The sequence below is a fragment of the Protopterus annectens genome, chromosome 5.part0 (assembly GCF_019279795.1).
Source record: "Protopterus annectens isolate FY-2018-M chromosome 5.part0, PAN1.0, whole genome shotgun sequence".
Taxonomy (NCBI): domain Eukaryota; kingdom Metazoa; phylum Chordata; order Ceratodontiformes; family Protopteridae; genus Protopterus; species Protopterus annectens.
The window spans coordinates 1,144,424,941-1,144,442,195 of NC_056735.1; positions in this window are offsets into that span (position 1 = coordinate 1,144,424,941).

Sequence of the window (17,255 nt, forward strand, 5' to 3'; positions counted from 1 at the left end):
AATCAGGAACAAACTGAGCTCTGAATCTAAAATGTATACTTTTTAGATAAACTATCTCACACTGAGAGACTTTCTTGTGGCTGTAACTGCATCATATCTTAAAATAAAGAAAAACATTTTTTTTTCTTTCACTTCTAAAATTGTGTAACCTCTGGGTTTACTTTTATGAACTAAACAGCAGACTAAAGTTGTTGTGTTGCTAGCTCATCAGATTTACTACTTATTCTGTATAATAGCACACAAGTAAATACTGCAGTCAAAATGCCGTAAGATCACCAATAATTTTAGTGAACAGTCCAGTATGTTTTTACAACTGAACTGTAAATGCAGAAATGGGTGGTCCACACAGGCAAATATTGACTGGTCTGGTACCCAGAAATGGGGTGAACTGGATACAAAGAAATGGGGTGTTTTTTGCATAGAGAATGACTAACCTGTCCTTAGAAATGAATAGGCAGGCATGTGCAGGCAATGTAAGAAAAATGTGTGGAATCTTGAAAGCACAAAGACTGATTAATCTCTTACAGATTAATCTGATTACATGACACACTGCATATGCAAACAAGAAAATCTAATCTAAAAATCAGGATAGAAGACTGAAGAAGTGTTAATGGTCATGAAGTCTGTGAGTTTCTAGCTGTACAGTTACTTTCACTTTCCTTATACTATGGTGATGAGATAGCACGTTTAAACTCACATCTCTACAAATGTAGTCTAGATAATCTTGAGTGAAGAGACAGTGAAGTACTGAAGGTCAGATTATTTGAAAGCCTTTAAGGAAGTAACTGGAAATTAGCTTAATATTATCATGATATTGTTTAGAGCTGATGCAAATTGGCTCCTTGCACCCATTGTCTGAGTTCTAAAACATAAAAAAACTGTCATTTAGATACAAGAAGACAATTCCTAAATTAGCTTAAGCATTTTTGTGTGGGAGAGGGGAGGCATGCACACCTACTACTTGCACATAGGTACTTACACAATTTAATTCCAAGACAGCTGTATACCTTTGAACAGAGATAATACTCTTGAGTATACAGAAAGCTTTGGCATTTGGTTTGAGTGTATGAGTGTGAGTGTTCATGGATTAGAGTTAGCGCATAGGCTAGGTATGGGGAGTGTGTGTGTGTGTGTGTGTGTGTGTGTGTGTGTGTGTGTGTGTGTGTGTGTGTGTGTGTGTGTGTGTGTGTGTGTGTGTGTGTGTGTGTGTGTGTGAGTGTATCTTGTTCACTGGTACTGTTAGTGAAAGGAAGGGGCCAGGCTTTGGTATGCTGTCTGGATATATGGCTATCCTTGGCAGAATATCCCATCTGTCAGTAATACTGCAACAGTGGATCATAGAATGACATAGATGTACTCTTTCTTTCCACAGAGTACTGAAGCTGTATGTATAGTACTGAAGCTGCCTATGGACTTCCATACAATGAAAAAGATATTCAGCATGGTTGTAGTATTCAGAGAAAGATACAGTTAAAGTAAAAGAATGATTTTATAGGACTGTGGTAGCATTATGCAAAAAAGGGTTACTGGGAACACCAGCATTCCTTGAAGTAAATTAGATAAGGAGTCTTGATAGAAAGAGCCTGCAATTTAAATATTCTTTTGGCTGATGTGATGACAACTAATAATAAGGACTTTTAGGGAATGAACTTGAAATTATCAGAGGCCATTAGTTTAAATGGTGAAAAAGAAGGCTTGTCGAGCATAAAGTCAATGTTCCAAGGAAGAACAGAATATCTGTTAGTTGTAAGGTGCTTCCTAAAAAGGCCTTGCAAGCCTTCACAGAAGCAACAGAAACAGAGTCCAGACCAGAATGAAAGTTAGAAAGTGAATTTTGCCATGAATATGTAAGACCAGAGTTAAAGATTTCAGACAAATAAGTTAAGTACCAAATGTACAGATGCAGAAAAGGAGATGTACCCTTGCTAGTAGCCTAAAATGGAAAACCAGGCCCATTTCACAGTTTGTTTTTTTGTGTAGATGGTCTCTGAGCTGTGATAATAATGGAAACACTTGTACACAAAGGCCTGAAGCTTTGGCAATCAACAGAATTGAAGAAGCCAAGTAGCCTTCTTCAGTGAATAAAGGTCTGAGTGTTGTCTTTGTGTAGAAGGAGATAGTTGCATCCTGAACGGATGTCGTCCGACAGCTTTTTGAAAGAAGGATGGTAGCATTTAAGAGAATCAGGTCTATATGAGTCAAAAAGGGACTAAGGGAATCACTCTGCCTTTCAGAAGTTTGGTCTGGGCAATGTAAAGTAGTCATATAATGGTAACTCCAGAGATAAAAAATACACATTGTGACGGACTGCAAAAGTGACTGTTCATGAGGCATAACATGGTAGTGGCTGAGTCAGTCCACCAGAGAACTGCCCCATCCCCCAGGTGTGCATCACTACAGAAAGTGACATAATTTGATGGCCCGCTGCTACATCTTTATGACCTTTCAGCAAAGTTGAAAAGAGTGTTTATCCTTACCTATTGATAAATAACACCAAAGCCATATTGTTAGAATGACTGGAGTGAACTCACTTTTTGACAGTATGTTAAAATGCTAGAAGGAATAGTAGGACTACTCTAATTTTGAGGACACTGATATGCAAGCAACACACACAGAGTATCTAGGGCCCCTGGAAGGTCTACCTGTTGAAAGCACCATTTCACTTCAGGACAGATGTAGCCATGGTAACTTTATACTGAGAACTCTGCTGCAGGAAAGGGTTCCCTGTATAAAGATTTGCTGCATCTAGCCATGCTTTTGATATTCAAAATGGATTTAAAAGGGAGTCTGAATGCTGAAACTACTTAACTAGAAGCATTTGCTGAAGGGCCCTCATGTGGAACCTGACTATCATGAAGTCTGATGCATTCATAAGGCCCTGAAACTTGTGGACACTGATGGCATTAGTGACAGATTCCCATCTTGGAGTAAGAATGTCTGCCAAAATGTGTTCAAAGAATAATTTATGAACATAAGAATTCTGACTGAAAAAAACTGGTATTTCATGAGTTTCACCTTCACCAGAAAAGAAGAAAAGTGAAGTAAAGTGAAAAACATATCACCATGTGATGGTGCAGCTACAGACAGTCAGAAGTATAAGAAAAATCTTCTCTACAGTTTTGAACTGGGCTGTAACTACTGGCACACCCTTGTTGAACATCCCTGTATTGAGATGTGGCCAAATGGAAGCATCCTTACTGGATTCAACTTGGAAGAATAGATTAAACCTCTCTGACTCTTTGGCTATCTTTTTGAAGATCTTTAGTGCTTCATTCCTTGCCAGCTGAATTTGATGGATTGTGACCTCTGGTAAGGGTAATGGCAATACTTGGAAGAAACAAAACTTTGTATCATCTGGATATTATCTCCTTACCTATTTGTCCTTGAACATGTTTTCAATGTTTGGACATGGAGAGAGAACCATCCACTAAATATTTCCCAAACTGGACAATTGAAAAAGGAGTCAAAATTGCTGCAACTCACCCTATAGCAGGCTATAGCTGACTATATTCTCCTGGTTATTATTGAGGACTCCAGCTTCTGGGACTATAACCTTAATGAGATCCAGACTGATGGGGATGTCTATTTTCAACAAACTCCTGTCACTACTGTTGCTGTGAACCATGCTATAAATAAATCTTGCACTGTCTCCTCTATGTCCTAGAAAAGGTATACCATGGAGGGTGAAACCTAAAATGAGAGACTGCCATTGCTCTTTAATGTTTTTTAAGTACTCAAAATGTCAGGGCCAAACAAAAGAGGTCTCAAGGGAAATGATAAAGTCCCAATGGTATCTTTAGTGAACTGAGGGAAGAGCACCAAGGAACTCTGACATAGAGATACCACATCCTGCCGTCTCTTTGTAGCTCCATCCACTGAGATGTAAGCCACATGGACTCATACTAGAAATAGCACATGCCTAGGTTCATATCCTTTCTTTCAGTACACCATCTGGCAATTCTTCAGCCATGTGTGAAGTTTAATCAGCCATAACCCTCTGAAAACCAATGTTGAGTTAGATGGTGGAAATGCCAGCATGGCAAAGTGGAAGATGTAAAAGCCCACTTTCTAAACCTATCCATAACATTCCCTGTCAGGAAGATGAACAGTATGATTGAATGGTGACAGTACAACATATAGCAAATGTGATCTTAGAGTGCTAAATGTATAACGGACAAATGGCCTCAGTCTCTAGCCAAACCATGCACTCACTCGGAGATAGAAAAATCAGACTCGCTTTCTAAGGAACAAAGCTATGTCAGGATTTCCCCCAAGCACCTGTCATGGTATCCAAATGGATTCCCATTACAAGAAAAGGCAGGTATAGTCTGCACTGCAGATAACAGATTCAGAAGATCAGCCACTTTCCTTCCTGCTGCATTATCTGAAGAAACTTTCAATATTTGGGACCTTCCCAAACAGAAGAAAGGGAATTGGCCTCCCTCTGAAGGAAGTGAGGAGGGGATAACTAGAATGTAGGTGCTTTGTTTTGACTAGACACATGTTTTATGTCTCTTTTTGGGAGTTTCAAAATAGAAAAGTCTAGAAAGCTATTTGCAAAGGGAGAATGCATGGTCGGGGCAGTAGGTGCTTGCATCAATGAGACTGGTTCATGATTCTGCAAAGAAGGAAGGAAAAGTCATGTTGTATGTACTAAAAGATCTATAACAAGAGTAATAGAACTAAATGTGAATTGCTGAGCAGGTCAAGCAAGAGAACTTTGCCTGCCATTGTGTCAGCACCATGAAAATTAGCACCACTTCCAGCAAAAATGGGGAAAAAAGGAAAGAAAGAAAAAAAAAGAAAGAACTAAATAAAGAAAAAGAAAGAAAGAAAGGAAGAATGAAAGAAAGAAAAAGAAAGAAACAAGAAAAAGAGAGAAAGAAAAAGAACGAAAGAAAGAAAGAAAGAAAAGGGGTAGTTCAGGGACAGATTCAGGAACACATTACACCGGCAGATGCAATGTTAAGAAGGCCAGTGCTAAGACCATCAATGCCAGAGATGGTGAGGCTGCGTATACTGGTACTGGAAATAATAAACCCATTTAGTAGGCTAGACTGATACTGGAAAATACAGTGCTGGAAAAACAAACACTGGGATTGAGTACCAGCAAGTTGAAGCCATACTAGGTTGATTTGGAACTGATGATGGCTCAACCAGTTCTGGAGAAAGTACCAGTGGTGAGAAAGTGGTATCTGCTGGGGAGGAAAGGAAGGATCACAGTAAGCCAAACCAAACAGAACAGGGTAAAGATTTTAGACTGGTGAGTATCTGACCAACAAATGGCCTCAGATTTTACAAATTATGACTGGGATCACCAGGTACTGCCTTAGCAACTTCACAGTTAAGGATGTGGAGAAACAGAAGTGGCCTCAAGTGACAAGGCAGCCAGACTGGTGGAATCCATTTTATTATGGAGAGTTTTGTGAGTTTTCCAACAAGAGACAGAATCTTTAATAGCTAACTTGAGACAAAAAGCATCCAAGTGAAGAAACAGAAATTGAATCAAATCTGGAGGGAGCAGCCACTATTTTATTTAGCACCATGTAAAAAAAAGCACCGCTCTTTTTGAGTAAATAAAAACACTTTAAATCTCTCCTTAGCAAGTAATGATTGAGAAGAGAGTAGTAGGGGATGCAGTGTCCGATGTCTGAACAGATGAAAGCATCAGGGGAAGATGAAAAGTCTGAAAGGCCTGTTTGTAACTTCAGCATGTGGTGGTGTTAAATCCTCAGTTTCTGCAGTGACTAGTGTTAACACTATAAACACCTTTTATGCTCAATGGTAGGAGGACTAGCCTGACCACAGGCACATTTGGGACATGGGGTAGGTGACATGGGCTAAGGTACAGCAGACCTAGACCGAGCTATACAATTAGACAGATTATCCCTAAACCTACCAAGCTAAATTCATCACTGCAAACAAACTTTTCTGAAGAAAAGGACACCTAGAATTGGTTCTGCATACTCGTGCTAAGCATGACAAAGAATAATCAGGAGTGAAAGATGTCTGTTGCATTATAAGAAAGGGGTGGTAGCATGGCAATCTTTTGCCAACTCAGTGGATCTAATCCTGGGGAGTGAGTCTTAAAGGATATCAAAATACACCACTTCTTGTTAGCTATGTATTCATAAAGACACATTAAATTTGCACAGCTTGCAACTTTCCTCATCTTACCAGATTTTCAAAAATCACTGATTAGCATTGAATACAGACAAATACTGTGTGTTTGGCATGGCAGTAGCAATTTCTTCTATAGCACAATGGCTAATGTTTAGATCTTTACAGCTTTTGTCAGATTCTTCAGATGTAGGAACGTACAAACCTTTTCAATTTTCACAAATTATTTATATTATTCACTTAGTAACTAGATCAAATCTGTCTCTTAATTACACTTATGCTCTATTATTCCATGCGGCCTCCACTAAATTCTGCCCTGAAAGATAATGTAACTCTATTTGGATCAAGGCCTGATAATAAAATAGCTAAATCTACCAAACTACGATAAATTCATATAAAACAGCCCAGTGATAAGTAAATCATCATTTTCATGGCTTTACTTTACTCCTGTCCCTTTTAAAACTTCAGCACTCCCTTGATCCATTTAGCTCATTTTGTTCTTGAGTGACTGAGGGCTGGTTATGAAAGACTGTTATCTGGTCAGCAATCAGCATTCTGTTTAGCATTAATATGTTCCCTTCATGGTAGTCTGATAGCTGTGAATTCCTACAATGCTGCCTAGATTACATTCTGGGAAGCATGAATTAGTTACCTGGGCAAAATTGTAGGAACAAGCCTAACTCTGACTACTGGACTGACTCACAGCTTGGTGGTCATGCATATCTCAGCCTAAAATGCTGCATGATAGGTGTCAGTCATGCAGCAGGTAAAGATGCTTTCCTCCCCTCAGAAAGGTGAGCTGACTTTGACTTCACTCCAATTATTCTCTGCTCTCTCCTCCACCACCTGTGTCATGAGTCTATCCAAAGTCATCCTAGCCACTGTGAGTTATTTATCTCACTAGGCCATGCAGTTATTACACCTCCACTGCTACAAAGCAAATTATCAAACTTTATATGCACATCATGAGTTATTGTCACCACACCAAATTTCTGTGAAATCATAAATCCCAATATAGATGAGGTCCTTAATGTCAACTATCTCAAATAGAAGCTTATATTTTGAACTCATATATACGCATATAGACTAGCCCGGTCAACAAATGTAAAATAAAATAAATAAATAAAATAAACAAATTTGGAAGTAAGCAATTTCTGATCTAGTGGTGCCATTTCATGGTATGAAAAAAGTAAGCAATATGCACAGAAAAGATTCAACTAATTTATTTGGCATCATCATCAGAGCTTTGAATGAATGTTTTGCAGATACTGCATTATTCTCTTCCACAACATATAACTTTAACAGCACACTATTTATTCAGACCTTCTCTGCCTAGATTCCTGATACATCTTTTTATTTTAAACTGCCTAGCATATTCATGCACAATATATGCATATTGTGCCCACAAAGTAATCATTTGTGTCATTTCCCCAACACATACATTTTCTTCAGTTGGAAAGATGATTCTTGCATTTTATATACTTTTGCAGAATGATTTGTTTTGTCACACCTTTTACATATTTAATTTTTATGTTGTTGATATGTAATTGACCTCCTGAAGCCTAATCCACTCACTATTTCTACACCCCATCTGTCCTGATAATACAACCCACACGCAATAACTATACCTATCCATGTGTGAGCAATAACCTGTATACGAGTGTATGTACATGTGTGTGTGTGTGTGTGTGTGTGTGTGTGTGTGTGTGTGTGTGTGTGTGTGTGTGTGTGTGTGTGTGTGTATGTATATATATATATATATATATATATATATATATATATATATATATATATATATATATATCAACAACAAATAAGTGGGATGCAAGTCCAACAAATGGCTTCAACAGAGATACTATTTATTCGACAAAGAACAGAGAATAAAATTTGAGCGCTTTCGCAGTGTGTCCCACTGCTTCCTCAGACGTATGTATGTATATATATATATATATATATATATATATATATATATATATATATATATATGCTCTTACATGTATATTTGCTTGAATGTATATATGGAAACTTAAACATTTATATACTCTTACTCAGTTGTGAAATATCTTGCAATGCTTTGCCAGGTTCTTATCTACTCTCATTGTATATTTTGTACGCTTGTATTTTCAACCAAAAGGGATAATATCCTTTTATTGTATACAAACTGCTGTAAAGTCTACAATCTGTATGCTACTACCCTGTAATGTGTCTTTTGTAAATTTTTCTTTTCTCTGTAAACTTATGGAATTGTTCTCCCTAGGGCTCCACTGAAAATGGACACTTGTTGCAAACAAATGTTAAATAAATAAATAAATATTTGGCCAAGTGTGGGATATTCTAATTCTCCATGCCTACAATCATATTTCACCCAGACTTTAACAGCATAGATTATATGTTTTATGACCTTTGTGCATCCCTCACCACTCATTTTCATTTCACTTTTGCCATACAACTTATTTTCACTTTGACATATAACTTTTCACACTTCTAGCTCCTCCGTTAAATATTTAGTTTGTGAAGCAGTTATTTCTCTCATGGTATATAATTATATCACTTTATTTAGCATTATACCTATTTCTCACAGCAGTCTGCCTCTCATTTGCACATTCTAAATACCATACACAATTCTATCCTGTACTATCTAATCATGTAACTCAGCAAATTCACAGCTTTTGGCTAAAGTCTTTAATTAAATAGCAGAAACATCATTACATTTCATGAAACCTTGTGCTTTGTGAAAAGCAAGAAGTGGAAATGTGGCAGATTCATTTCCTCCTCACAATAACTCTGAAACTTCTGTCACTTTCGATCTGTTCTGGGTCCTCTCCTGCTTGGTATCTACTTCTCTGAAGTTCAGGCAAACAAAAAGGGACTCTGGTTAACCAAATTTGCAGATGATTGCAAACTGGGAGCTATTATTGGTTCTCAAGCTGATGTAGACATCCTACAAAAAGGCCTCACAGAGACCAACAACTGGTGCCAGAACCATGGTCTTAAGCTCAATGCTAAAAAGTGCATCATCATCCCCTTCAGGAAATCACGGTGCCCAGGAACTATCACATTGACATTAGGCCACTCAATTCCCAAGGTGTGATAAGAGACCTAGGGACACAGGTAGATAGCAACTTCTCCTTCAATAACCATGTTGCCACTGTCATTAGAAAGTCGTTCTATGTGGCACATCTCATTACAAAAGGTTTTTCATCCAGGAAGAAAGAAGTCATTATCTCTCTCTACTCATCCCTCATCAGACCCATTATAGAGTACAATGCCCCATTTGGCATGTACCTCACTAAACACCTACAGCAACTGGAGAGGCCACAAACATTTCTCACAAAGAGGATCCTAGGATTCAGACACATGCCCTATACAGACAGACTAAAAAAAACTCCAGCTTTACTCCATCTCATATCACCTACTCAGAGGCGATCACTGCTTGGCATACAAAGTCATGTCTGACTCAGTGTTACTTGACATGCTTCATTTGATAAAGGCCGAATCCCTCCACACCACTCGCTCCAAAGACCTCAGCCTCATCAACACAATAAAGAGAACCTGTTGGAGGGACAGGTTCCTAACCCAGAGACTTCCCCTACTCTGGAATAGACTCCCCATTCATGTCAAGCAGAGAAATTCACTAGCCCTCTTCAAGAAAAATCTTGACAAGTGGATGGGTAACAATAAATTCACCCCGTGGATCACGTCAACAGCCTTGCTGGATAGGGGAAAAAGGTACTAATGTCCGTCAGCAGTATGACTGGGGATATTCTTGGGCAAGGCTTGTATTGGCTCAGGGCCATTAGCCTAGTACTCACCTATGAACCTATGAACTGTCAATCTCTTTTCCTCTCTCTTTTTTTGAAAGACAAAACACAGTATATAACTTAAAGGTTTCTTCTCTTGTGGCATACAGAAACATGGATACTGAACCCCTCATACAATTCAATTATTTCAGTTGCAATCAGGAACAAACTGAGCTCTGAATCTAAAATGTATAGTTTTTAGATAAACTATCTCACACTGAGAGACTTTCTTGTGGCTGTAACTGCATCATATCTTAAAATAAAGAAAAACATTTTTTTTTCTTTCACTTCTAAAATTGTGTAACCTCTGGGTTTACTTTTATGAACTAAACAGCAGACTAAAGTTGTTGTGTTGCTAGCTCATCAGATTTACTACTTATTCTGTATAATAGCACACAAGTAAATACTGCAGTCAAAATGCCGTAAGATCACCAATAATTTTAGTGAACAGTCCAGTATGTTTTTACAACTGAACTGTAAATGCAGAAATGGGTGGTCCACACAGGCAAATACTGACTGGTCTGGTACCCAGAAATGGGGTGAACTGGATACAAAGAAATGGGGTGTTTTTTGCATAGAGAATGACTAACCTGTCCTTAGAAATGAATAGGCAGGCATGTGCAGGCAATGTAAGAAAAATGTGTGGAATCTTGAAAGCACAAAGACTGATTAATCTCTTACAGATTAATCTGATTACATGACACACTGCATATGCAAACAAGAAAATCTAATCTAAAAATCAGGCTAGAAGACTGAAGAAGTGTTAATGGTCATGAAGTCTGTGAGTTTCTAGCTGTACAGTTACTTTCACTTTCCTTATACTATGGTGATGAGATAGCACGTTTAAACTCACATCTCTACAAATGTAGTCTAGATAATCTTGAGTGAAGAGACAGTGAAGTACTGAAGGTCAGATTATTTGAAAGCCTTTAAGGAAGTAACTGGAAATTAGCTTAATATTATCATGATATTGTTTAGAGCTGATGCAAATTGGCTCCTTGCACCCATTGTCTGAGTTCTAAAACATAAAAAAACTGTCATTTAGATACAAGTAGACAATTCCTAAATTAGCTTAAGCATTTTTGTGTGGGAGAGGGGAGGCATGCACACCTACTACTTGCACATAGGTACTTACACAATTTAATTCCAAGACAGCTGTATACCTTTGAACAGAGATAATACTCTTGAGGTACCACACCATTGGACTTAATATGTGACAGTTCACATTAACACTTCTAATTCCTTTATAAGGAAAGATGGGTCAGAGGCTGCACTATAAACCTATGTCTCTTCTGTTTCCTTATCAGCAGAGAGCAGCTGTAAGGATATGTGGAGGTGCATTTGCATTTTGAGATAGAACTCATGCTTGAACTCTGCTCTTTCACATCACAGACTGGCCAGCTATTTGGATGGCAACAACTGCAATGATGGCAGAAAGTACAAACCACCTCATAACTCTACAGATTCTTCTTACAGGAAAATAAAATCAGTGCAGGCGTATAATGCAGTCTCTAACATATGTTTTACCAAGGGAACAATTCCCCAGAGGGTACTTCCATCATCATGAGGAAAACAAGCTCCATTAGAAAAGAAAAAAGATGAGAGTTTAAAAATTGCTCTGTAAATAATATTTTATATAATTGGCATACTGCAAATCGGGCCTACTTTCATTTCTTTCATTTCCATTTATCTGATAAACTGCTTGCTAGACAAAGTCATTGAAAGTGTTTCTTCTGTTGCTTTCCAAGAATATTTTGTATTTTTCGTAATATTATTGCAAAAAAAAAAAAAATTGAACAGTGTTAGTTTATGCACGGACAGTGTAAATTATAAATCCGAAACAAAAAGAAACTAAACTCAGTAAAGAACTAAATTGTGAGATTAACATGAGTTACAGATGTCTGCAAGACTGGAATGATGTACTTCTTCTTTGCTGTATAGCAATCTTTCATCACATACTTCCATCTACTTGTCATCTGTGTACCTGCAGAGTCAACATAGTGGCAGAATCTTTCAAGATGCTTTTGAATAAGTGAGTTTGGTTGTTTTATCAGAAAAATAACTTTATAACAGATAAGAATCTTGCAAAAATCATTTGTGTACAGAGTACTGAAGTGATTTTTTATCAACTAAAGAAGAGTGTAAGTCAATGAACGTATGTCAAACAATGAAAGAAGAGCATGCGCCAAAGTCAGTTTACAAAATATTGGTAAATTGTGACACATTTCTTCCTACTATAAAAAGAATTGCTGATGTTTGTTACAGTAAAGTGACTGTGAAACCCACCCTAACCATACTATGCAGAGAAACTGCTTGAGTAGTTAAGGGAACATATCAAATAAATATTACTAAAAGACTGTACATCATACACACAAAAGTGCTACTGATAAGTTCACTAGCTCAAACCACCAAATCTTTTAAATGGTGAAAGCCATCAGCTTTAAAATGAAGAAAACTGGCCTACAGGAACACAACAGAAAGACTTAGAAATATGCATAAGACCACTGGCATCTAACTGCAAACATTAAAATGCACAAAGTAGGGAAATATACCTTTCTTTCAGCTCATGTCCAAGAATGTGTTCAGTATGATTAGACTGCGGAGTTCATTTATATATGATCAAGATTACATGGAAGTCCTCATAAAAGCAACTTTATATTAGCTGAAGAAAATTATATGGTTCTTCAGATGTGATACAAAGCGGAACCCATATCTCATTTGTACACATGTATATTAATGTATAAAACCTCAAGGAGAATATTTATCGACAGAACAGCTTGGGTCCGCATGACACAATACCATAATCCTTTATGAATTCAGTCCTCTGTACTACTGTTATATTCCAGGCTGCTGGTATAAGATTAGCTGTCATGCAACTGTCAATGAACTATGAAGATATAAAAGGAAAGGAAAGGTGGTGGGAGAAAAGGATTTTTTGCCATAGGCATGTAACTGGGAAGTAAAGTACAGTTATCAACATTAAATACAAAATGAAATAAGTTTTAAATTCTCTTTAATGGAAAAGTCATCTTGAAGGAATCCAGTACTCAGTAAAGGAAAATTCCACCCTCACTGTAGTTAACCATATTCCATGGTTAATTTAATCCTTATAATGCTACCCAGATATACTTTAGTTCCCCATACCCCTCAAATATCTTTCAATTTCTTCAAGTACATTTCCTTAGCACAGGTCATTAAGGTTCCACAATCTTCTGCATGTTCGAATATTACAGTGTTTCAGAAAAAAAATTGTCTCACCCTATATGGTTTGGAGTAAATATATCATGTTTTTTAGTTCTTTGTGTTAGTTACCACTCATCTTAAAACTGTAATATCAAGCACATACATTAATAGCAAGAATAAAACTCTTCCTTGGAGTTAGTTTTGGGCTAAATCTTTATATAAAGAATATGGATGAGTTACACCGCAACACCATAGACTGGTAAATAATTTTACATCTGACCAGTGAAATCTTGCTTTTAACTACACAGCCACAGATAATTTAAAGATATCCTGAAGTAGTACAGACCTTACCACCTCTTTAAAAGTGATAAGAGTCGGCCACAGATGAATGAGAAGACCTGTTGAATGAGCTAGTAAGTCTGACACCTTAGGAAGAGTATGATGAAAATTATGTACTCACCATAATGATATCTCTGTGTTGTTTTCTTTTCATCCGGTTCAACCTTTGGGATTATCAGATCTGACCTTAGTGCCTTTTAGAAGCTGAAGATCCAGGTGTCTGATTCTTCCTATATCCATAATCCTTCTCTTCCTCCAAATACCTCAGACTGAGTTTGCTAACTCATCAATAAACACATTTGCATCATCTCATAAGAATAAATAATTGATAATCTATACCAGGACATGACACAGATAAATTGCAGCTGTGGTTGTATAATGACAAGGTTCCTGATTAGGTCCATTCAATCAAAGAGGAGTATCAGATGAGAAACATGGGAGGAGGAAGGAGGGAGGGATGTTGAACCAGATGAAAAGAAGACAAAGTGGTCTTCACATTATGGTGAGTACATAAAGTTCATGTCTGATCTTGTCTTTTTTTGTGTAGTTCAATCTTTGGGACAGATTCCCTAGCTACCCAAAAATCTCTTGGAGGTATCAAGTAACGGTAGTCCTGAGAATGGTGCAACCAAAAGATGTATGAGATCTTGAATGCACATGCAGCTTGTAATGGGATATGAATGTGTGGACTGAGTTAACAAGCTGCTGCAGCACAAATGTTGTCATTAGACACTCTACTCATAAAGGCAGTAGAAGTAAGGGCAGACCTTGTTGAATGGGCTCTTGGTTTCTTGGTTAAAGAAAGGCCCAATTTTTTCTTGATAGTGTAACTTCAGAAACACTCTGACCTCACTTGGCTCTAGAGAAACCTACAAACAGCTGATTAGATCTCCTACAATCTTTAGTCATGTGGAGATGAAATCGAAGTTATCTGTGAGCATCTAATAAATGCAAGGCATACTCTCCTTTGTTAAAAAATGTTGTAAAGAATATTGGTAAATTAATGGTTTGATTACGGTGAATTTAATCCCTGTAATTTTTCACCATGCCTGTGAGTGATTTCCCTTTTCTTAAAGCTCAATTGTATTATATACTTACCCTGACACACTTGTTATATGTAAGTATAATATATATATATATATATATATATATATATATATATATATATATATATATATATATATATATATATATATAAAAAAAAATAGGTTCTTTTCAGAAGCTCAAAATACTGAAATCTTGAATTTCAGTATTTCAAGCCCAAGAAGCTAAATCCACATAATAGCAAAAGTTTAGAACCGTGAAATTTAAAACCTCGAATACCAGAGGTTTTGCATTTCGTACTTCTAAAGTTCCACTATGGTCATGTATTCAGGTAAGTGTGTGTGTGTTAAGGGGTTTGGGTAGGGGCTGTGGTGTGTGTCAGTGTGTTTTGTTGCTGTGATGTGTGTGTGTGGAGAGAAAGTAGCTTGTGTGGTGGTGTTTTGTGTGTGTTTGTATGTAGTGCGAACTCGGAGTGGGAATATTTAAGTAGGGTGTGCAGGGGGGATTGCCCCCCTGCTTTCATGTAGTAGAGTGATTGTGTGTGTTTGTGTGGTGAATGGTGTGTGTGTGTGTGTGTGTGTGTGTGTGTGTGTGTGTGTGTGTGTGTGTGTGTGTGTGTGTGTGTGTGTGTGTGTGTGTGTGTGTGTGCAGTAAAACCGAAAAAGGGCACTAGCCCAGTTGGACTTTCCCAGTCAACAAATATCAGATAAATCAATAAATTATTTCGGATGACACTGATGGAATGAATGTAGGATTTCTTCTCAAAGAAACGTTATCTTTATGGAGGATCACATAAAGGGGATTTACAAGAAAATGCTTGCAACTCAGAGATCCTTCTCACCAAAGTGATGACCACTGGGAAGATGGTCTTCCAAGAGAGATACTTTAAATTTGCTGTTGCTGCATGAAAGGAGGTTTTCCTAATGCTTGAAGCATGATAGTCATCTCCCATGGAGGGATTGAATCCATTGCATGAGGTCTCAGTAAGAAGGTTCCTTTCTGAAAGGTCGTTGACATCTTTAATGATGCTATAGCAGTCTGATTATATCTATTTTGGAAAATGGAAATAGCAGCTAATTATATGTTGATTGTTGAAAAGCTAGAACCTTTTTGGAAAAGATCTGACAAAAAGTCTAGAATAGAAAGGAGAAAAACTGAAAAGGGATCTATCCCTTTTGAGGTTGTGCAGACTGAAAACCTCTTCCATTTTCTAAGGTACACTTTCCTCGTACTCAACGTTTGTGAAGCCGGCAAAATATGTACCACCTGAGCAGAAAGCTTGGCATCCCTGGCCACTGTTAATATTGGAAGAACCGTGAAGATATCTTCAATGTTTCTGGGTCTGGAATAGGCTGCTTGGACAGGTAAGTCAGAAGACTAGACAGTAGCCCAATGTCCAGGGAGAGCGTACTAGATGAGGCCAGTGGAAAGGGAGCCAAATTTGATGGAGCCAAAAAGGAGCAATGAGGATTACCTTGGCCTTACACCTTCTTGCTTATTGAATAAAGGAAAGTTATCTACTTACCGTTGATGATAGATCCGTGTTGTTCTATTTTCATCTGGTTCCATAAGGGTTATCAGATCTGGTTGGATCTGACCTCATCACCTTATATCAGAGTACTGGATCTGAGAGCTCTGACTCCACCCCATCCCACAATTCCCTCCACCTGACTGATTTACTTCAGACTGAGTTTGCTGACTGATTCAAGCTCTGATTCTTCTCCATCCCACAATTCCCCCCACCTGACTGATTTACTTCAGACTGAGTTTGCTGACTGATTCAAGCTCTGATTCTTCTTCATCCCACAATTCTCTCCACCTGATTGATTTACCTCAGATTGAGTTTACTGACTATTTCCCGAAAGCCTCTAATAACTGCAAAAATGAATATAAGGGAGACAGATAAGGTCCTGTCAAGGCCTGATCGATTCCCAGAAGATGTAAAATGACAATTTGGAAGGGAGAAGGAGGGAGGGATGTTGAAATGGATAAAAACAGGACAACATGGATCTTTCATTATTCCAAAGGTACTTACGAAAACAAAACTGCCAAAGATTCCAAAGACAATCACAAGGCATTCTATAGCTATGTCAAGAATCTAAATGGCAATACTCAGATCTGCTCTGAGCTACAGCAGAATGCCACTAGATATAGTGATCCCAAGGATATTGACAATATCCTGGCAGATAGATTCAGTGCCTTCACCCCCCTCTCACCCCCTAAAGGGCCCATCTCAATACTGAAAGAATGCCAAATTCCGGTAATCATGGCCACTCAGGTAAATATCGCACTCTCCAAAGCCAAGAATACAGCATCCATGGGACCAGACAACATCCCAGGCTGTGTACTGCATGAACTACAAAATGAACTGGCACCTCACATATGTGTCGTGTTTAATCATAGCCTCACCTCAGGCTTCGTGCCCACAGAGTGGCACACAGCTACAGTCATCCCACTCCACAAGGGGGAATACACTTTGGATCCCGGGAACTACCATCCCATCAGTCTGACGAGCCTGATCTGTAAGGCCATGGAAGGTATTATTATGAAAGTTATAAATAAAGACATTGGTAACCTTCATATACGGGACCGCACCCAGTTTGGGTTAGTGAAGGGCCAATCTTGCCTCCTGAACCTGATTGACTTCTTTGAATCAGTCTCCAGAGCTGTGGATGAGGGTAAGGTGGTTCACACAGCCTACATGGACCTCGCCAAGTCTTTCGACACTATCCCTCACTCTGGAATCATAGATTAACTTACTAATCTGGG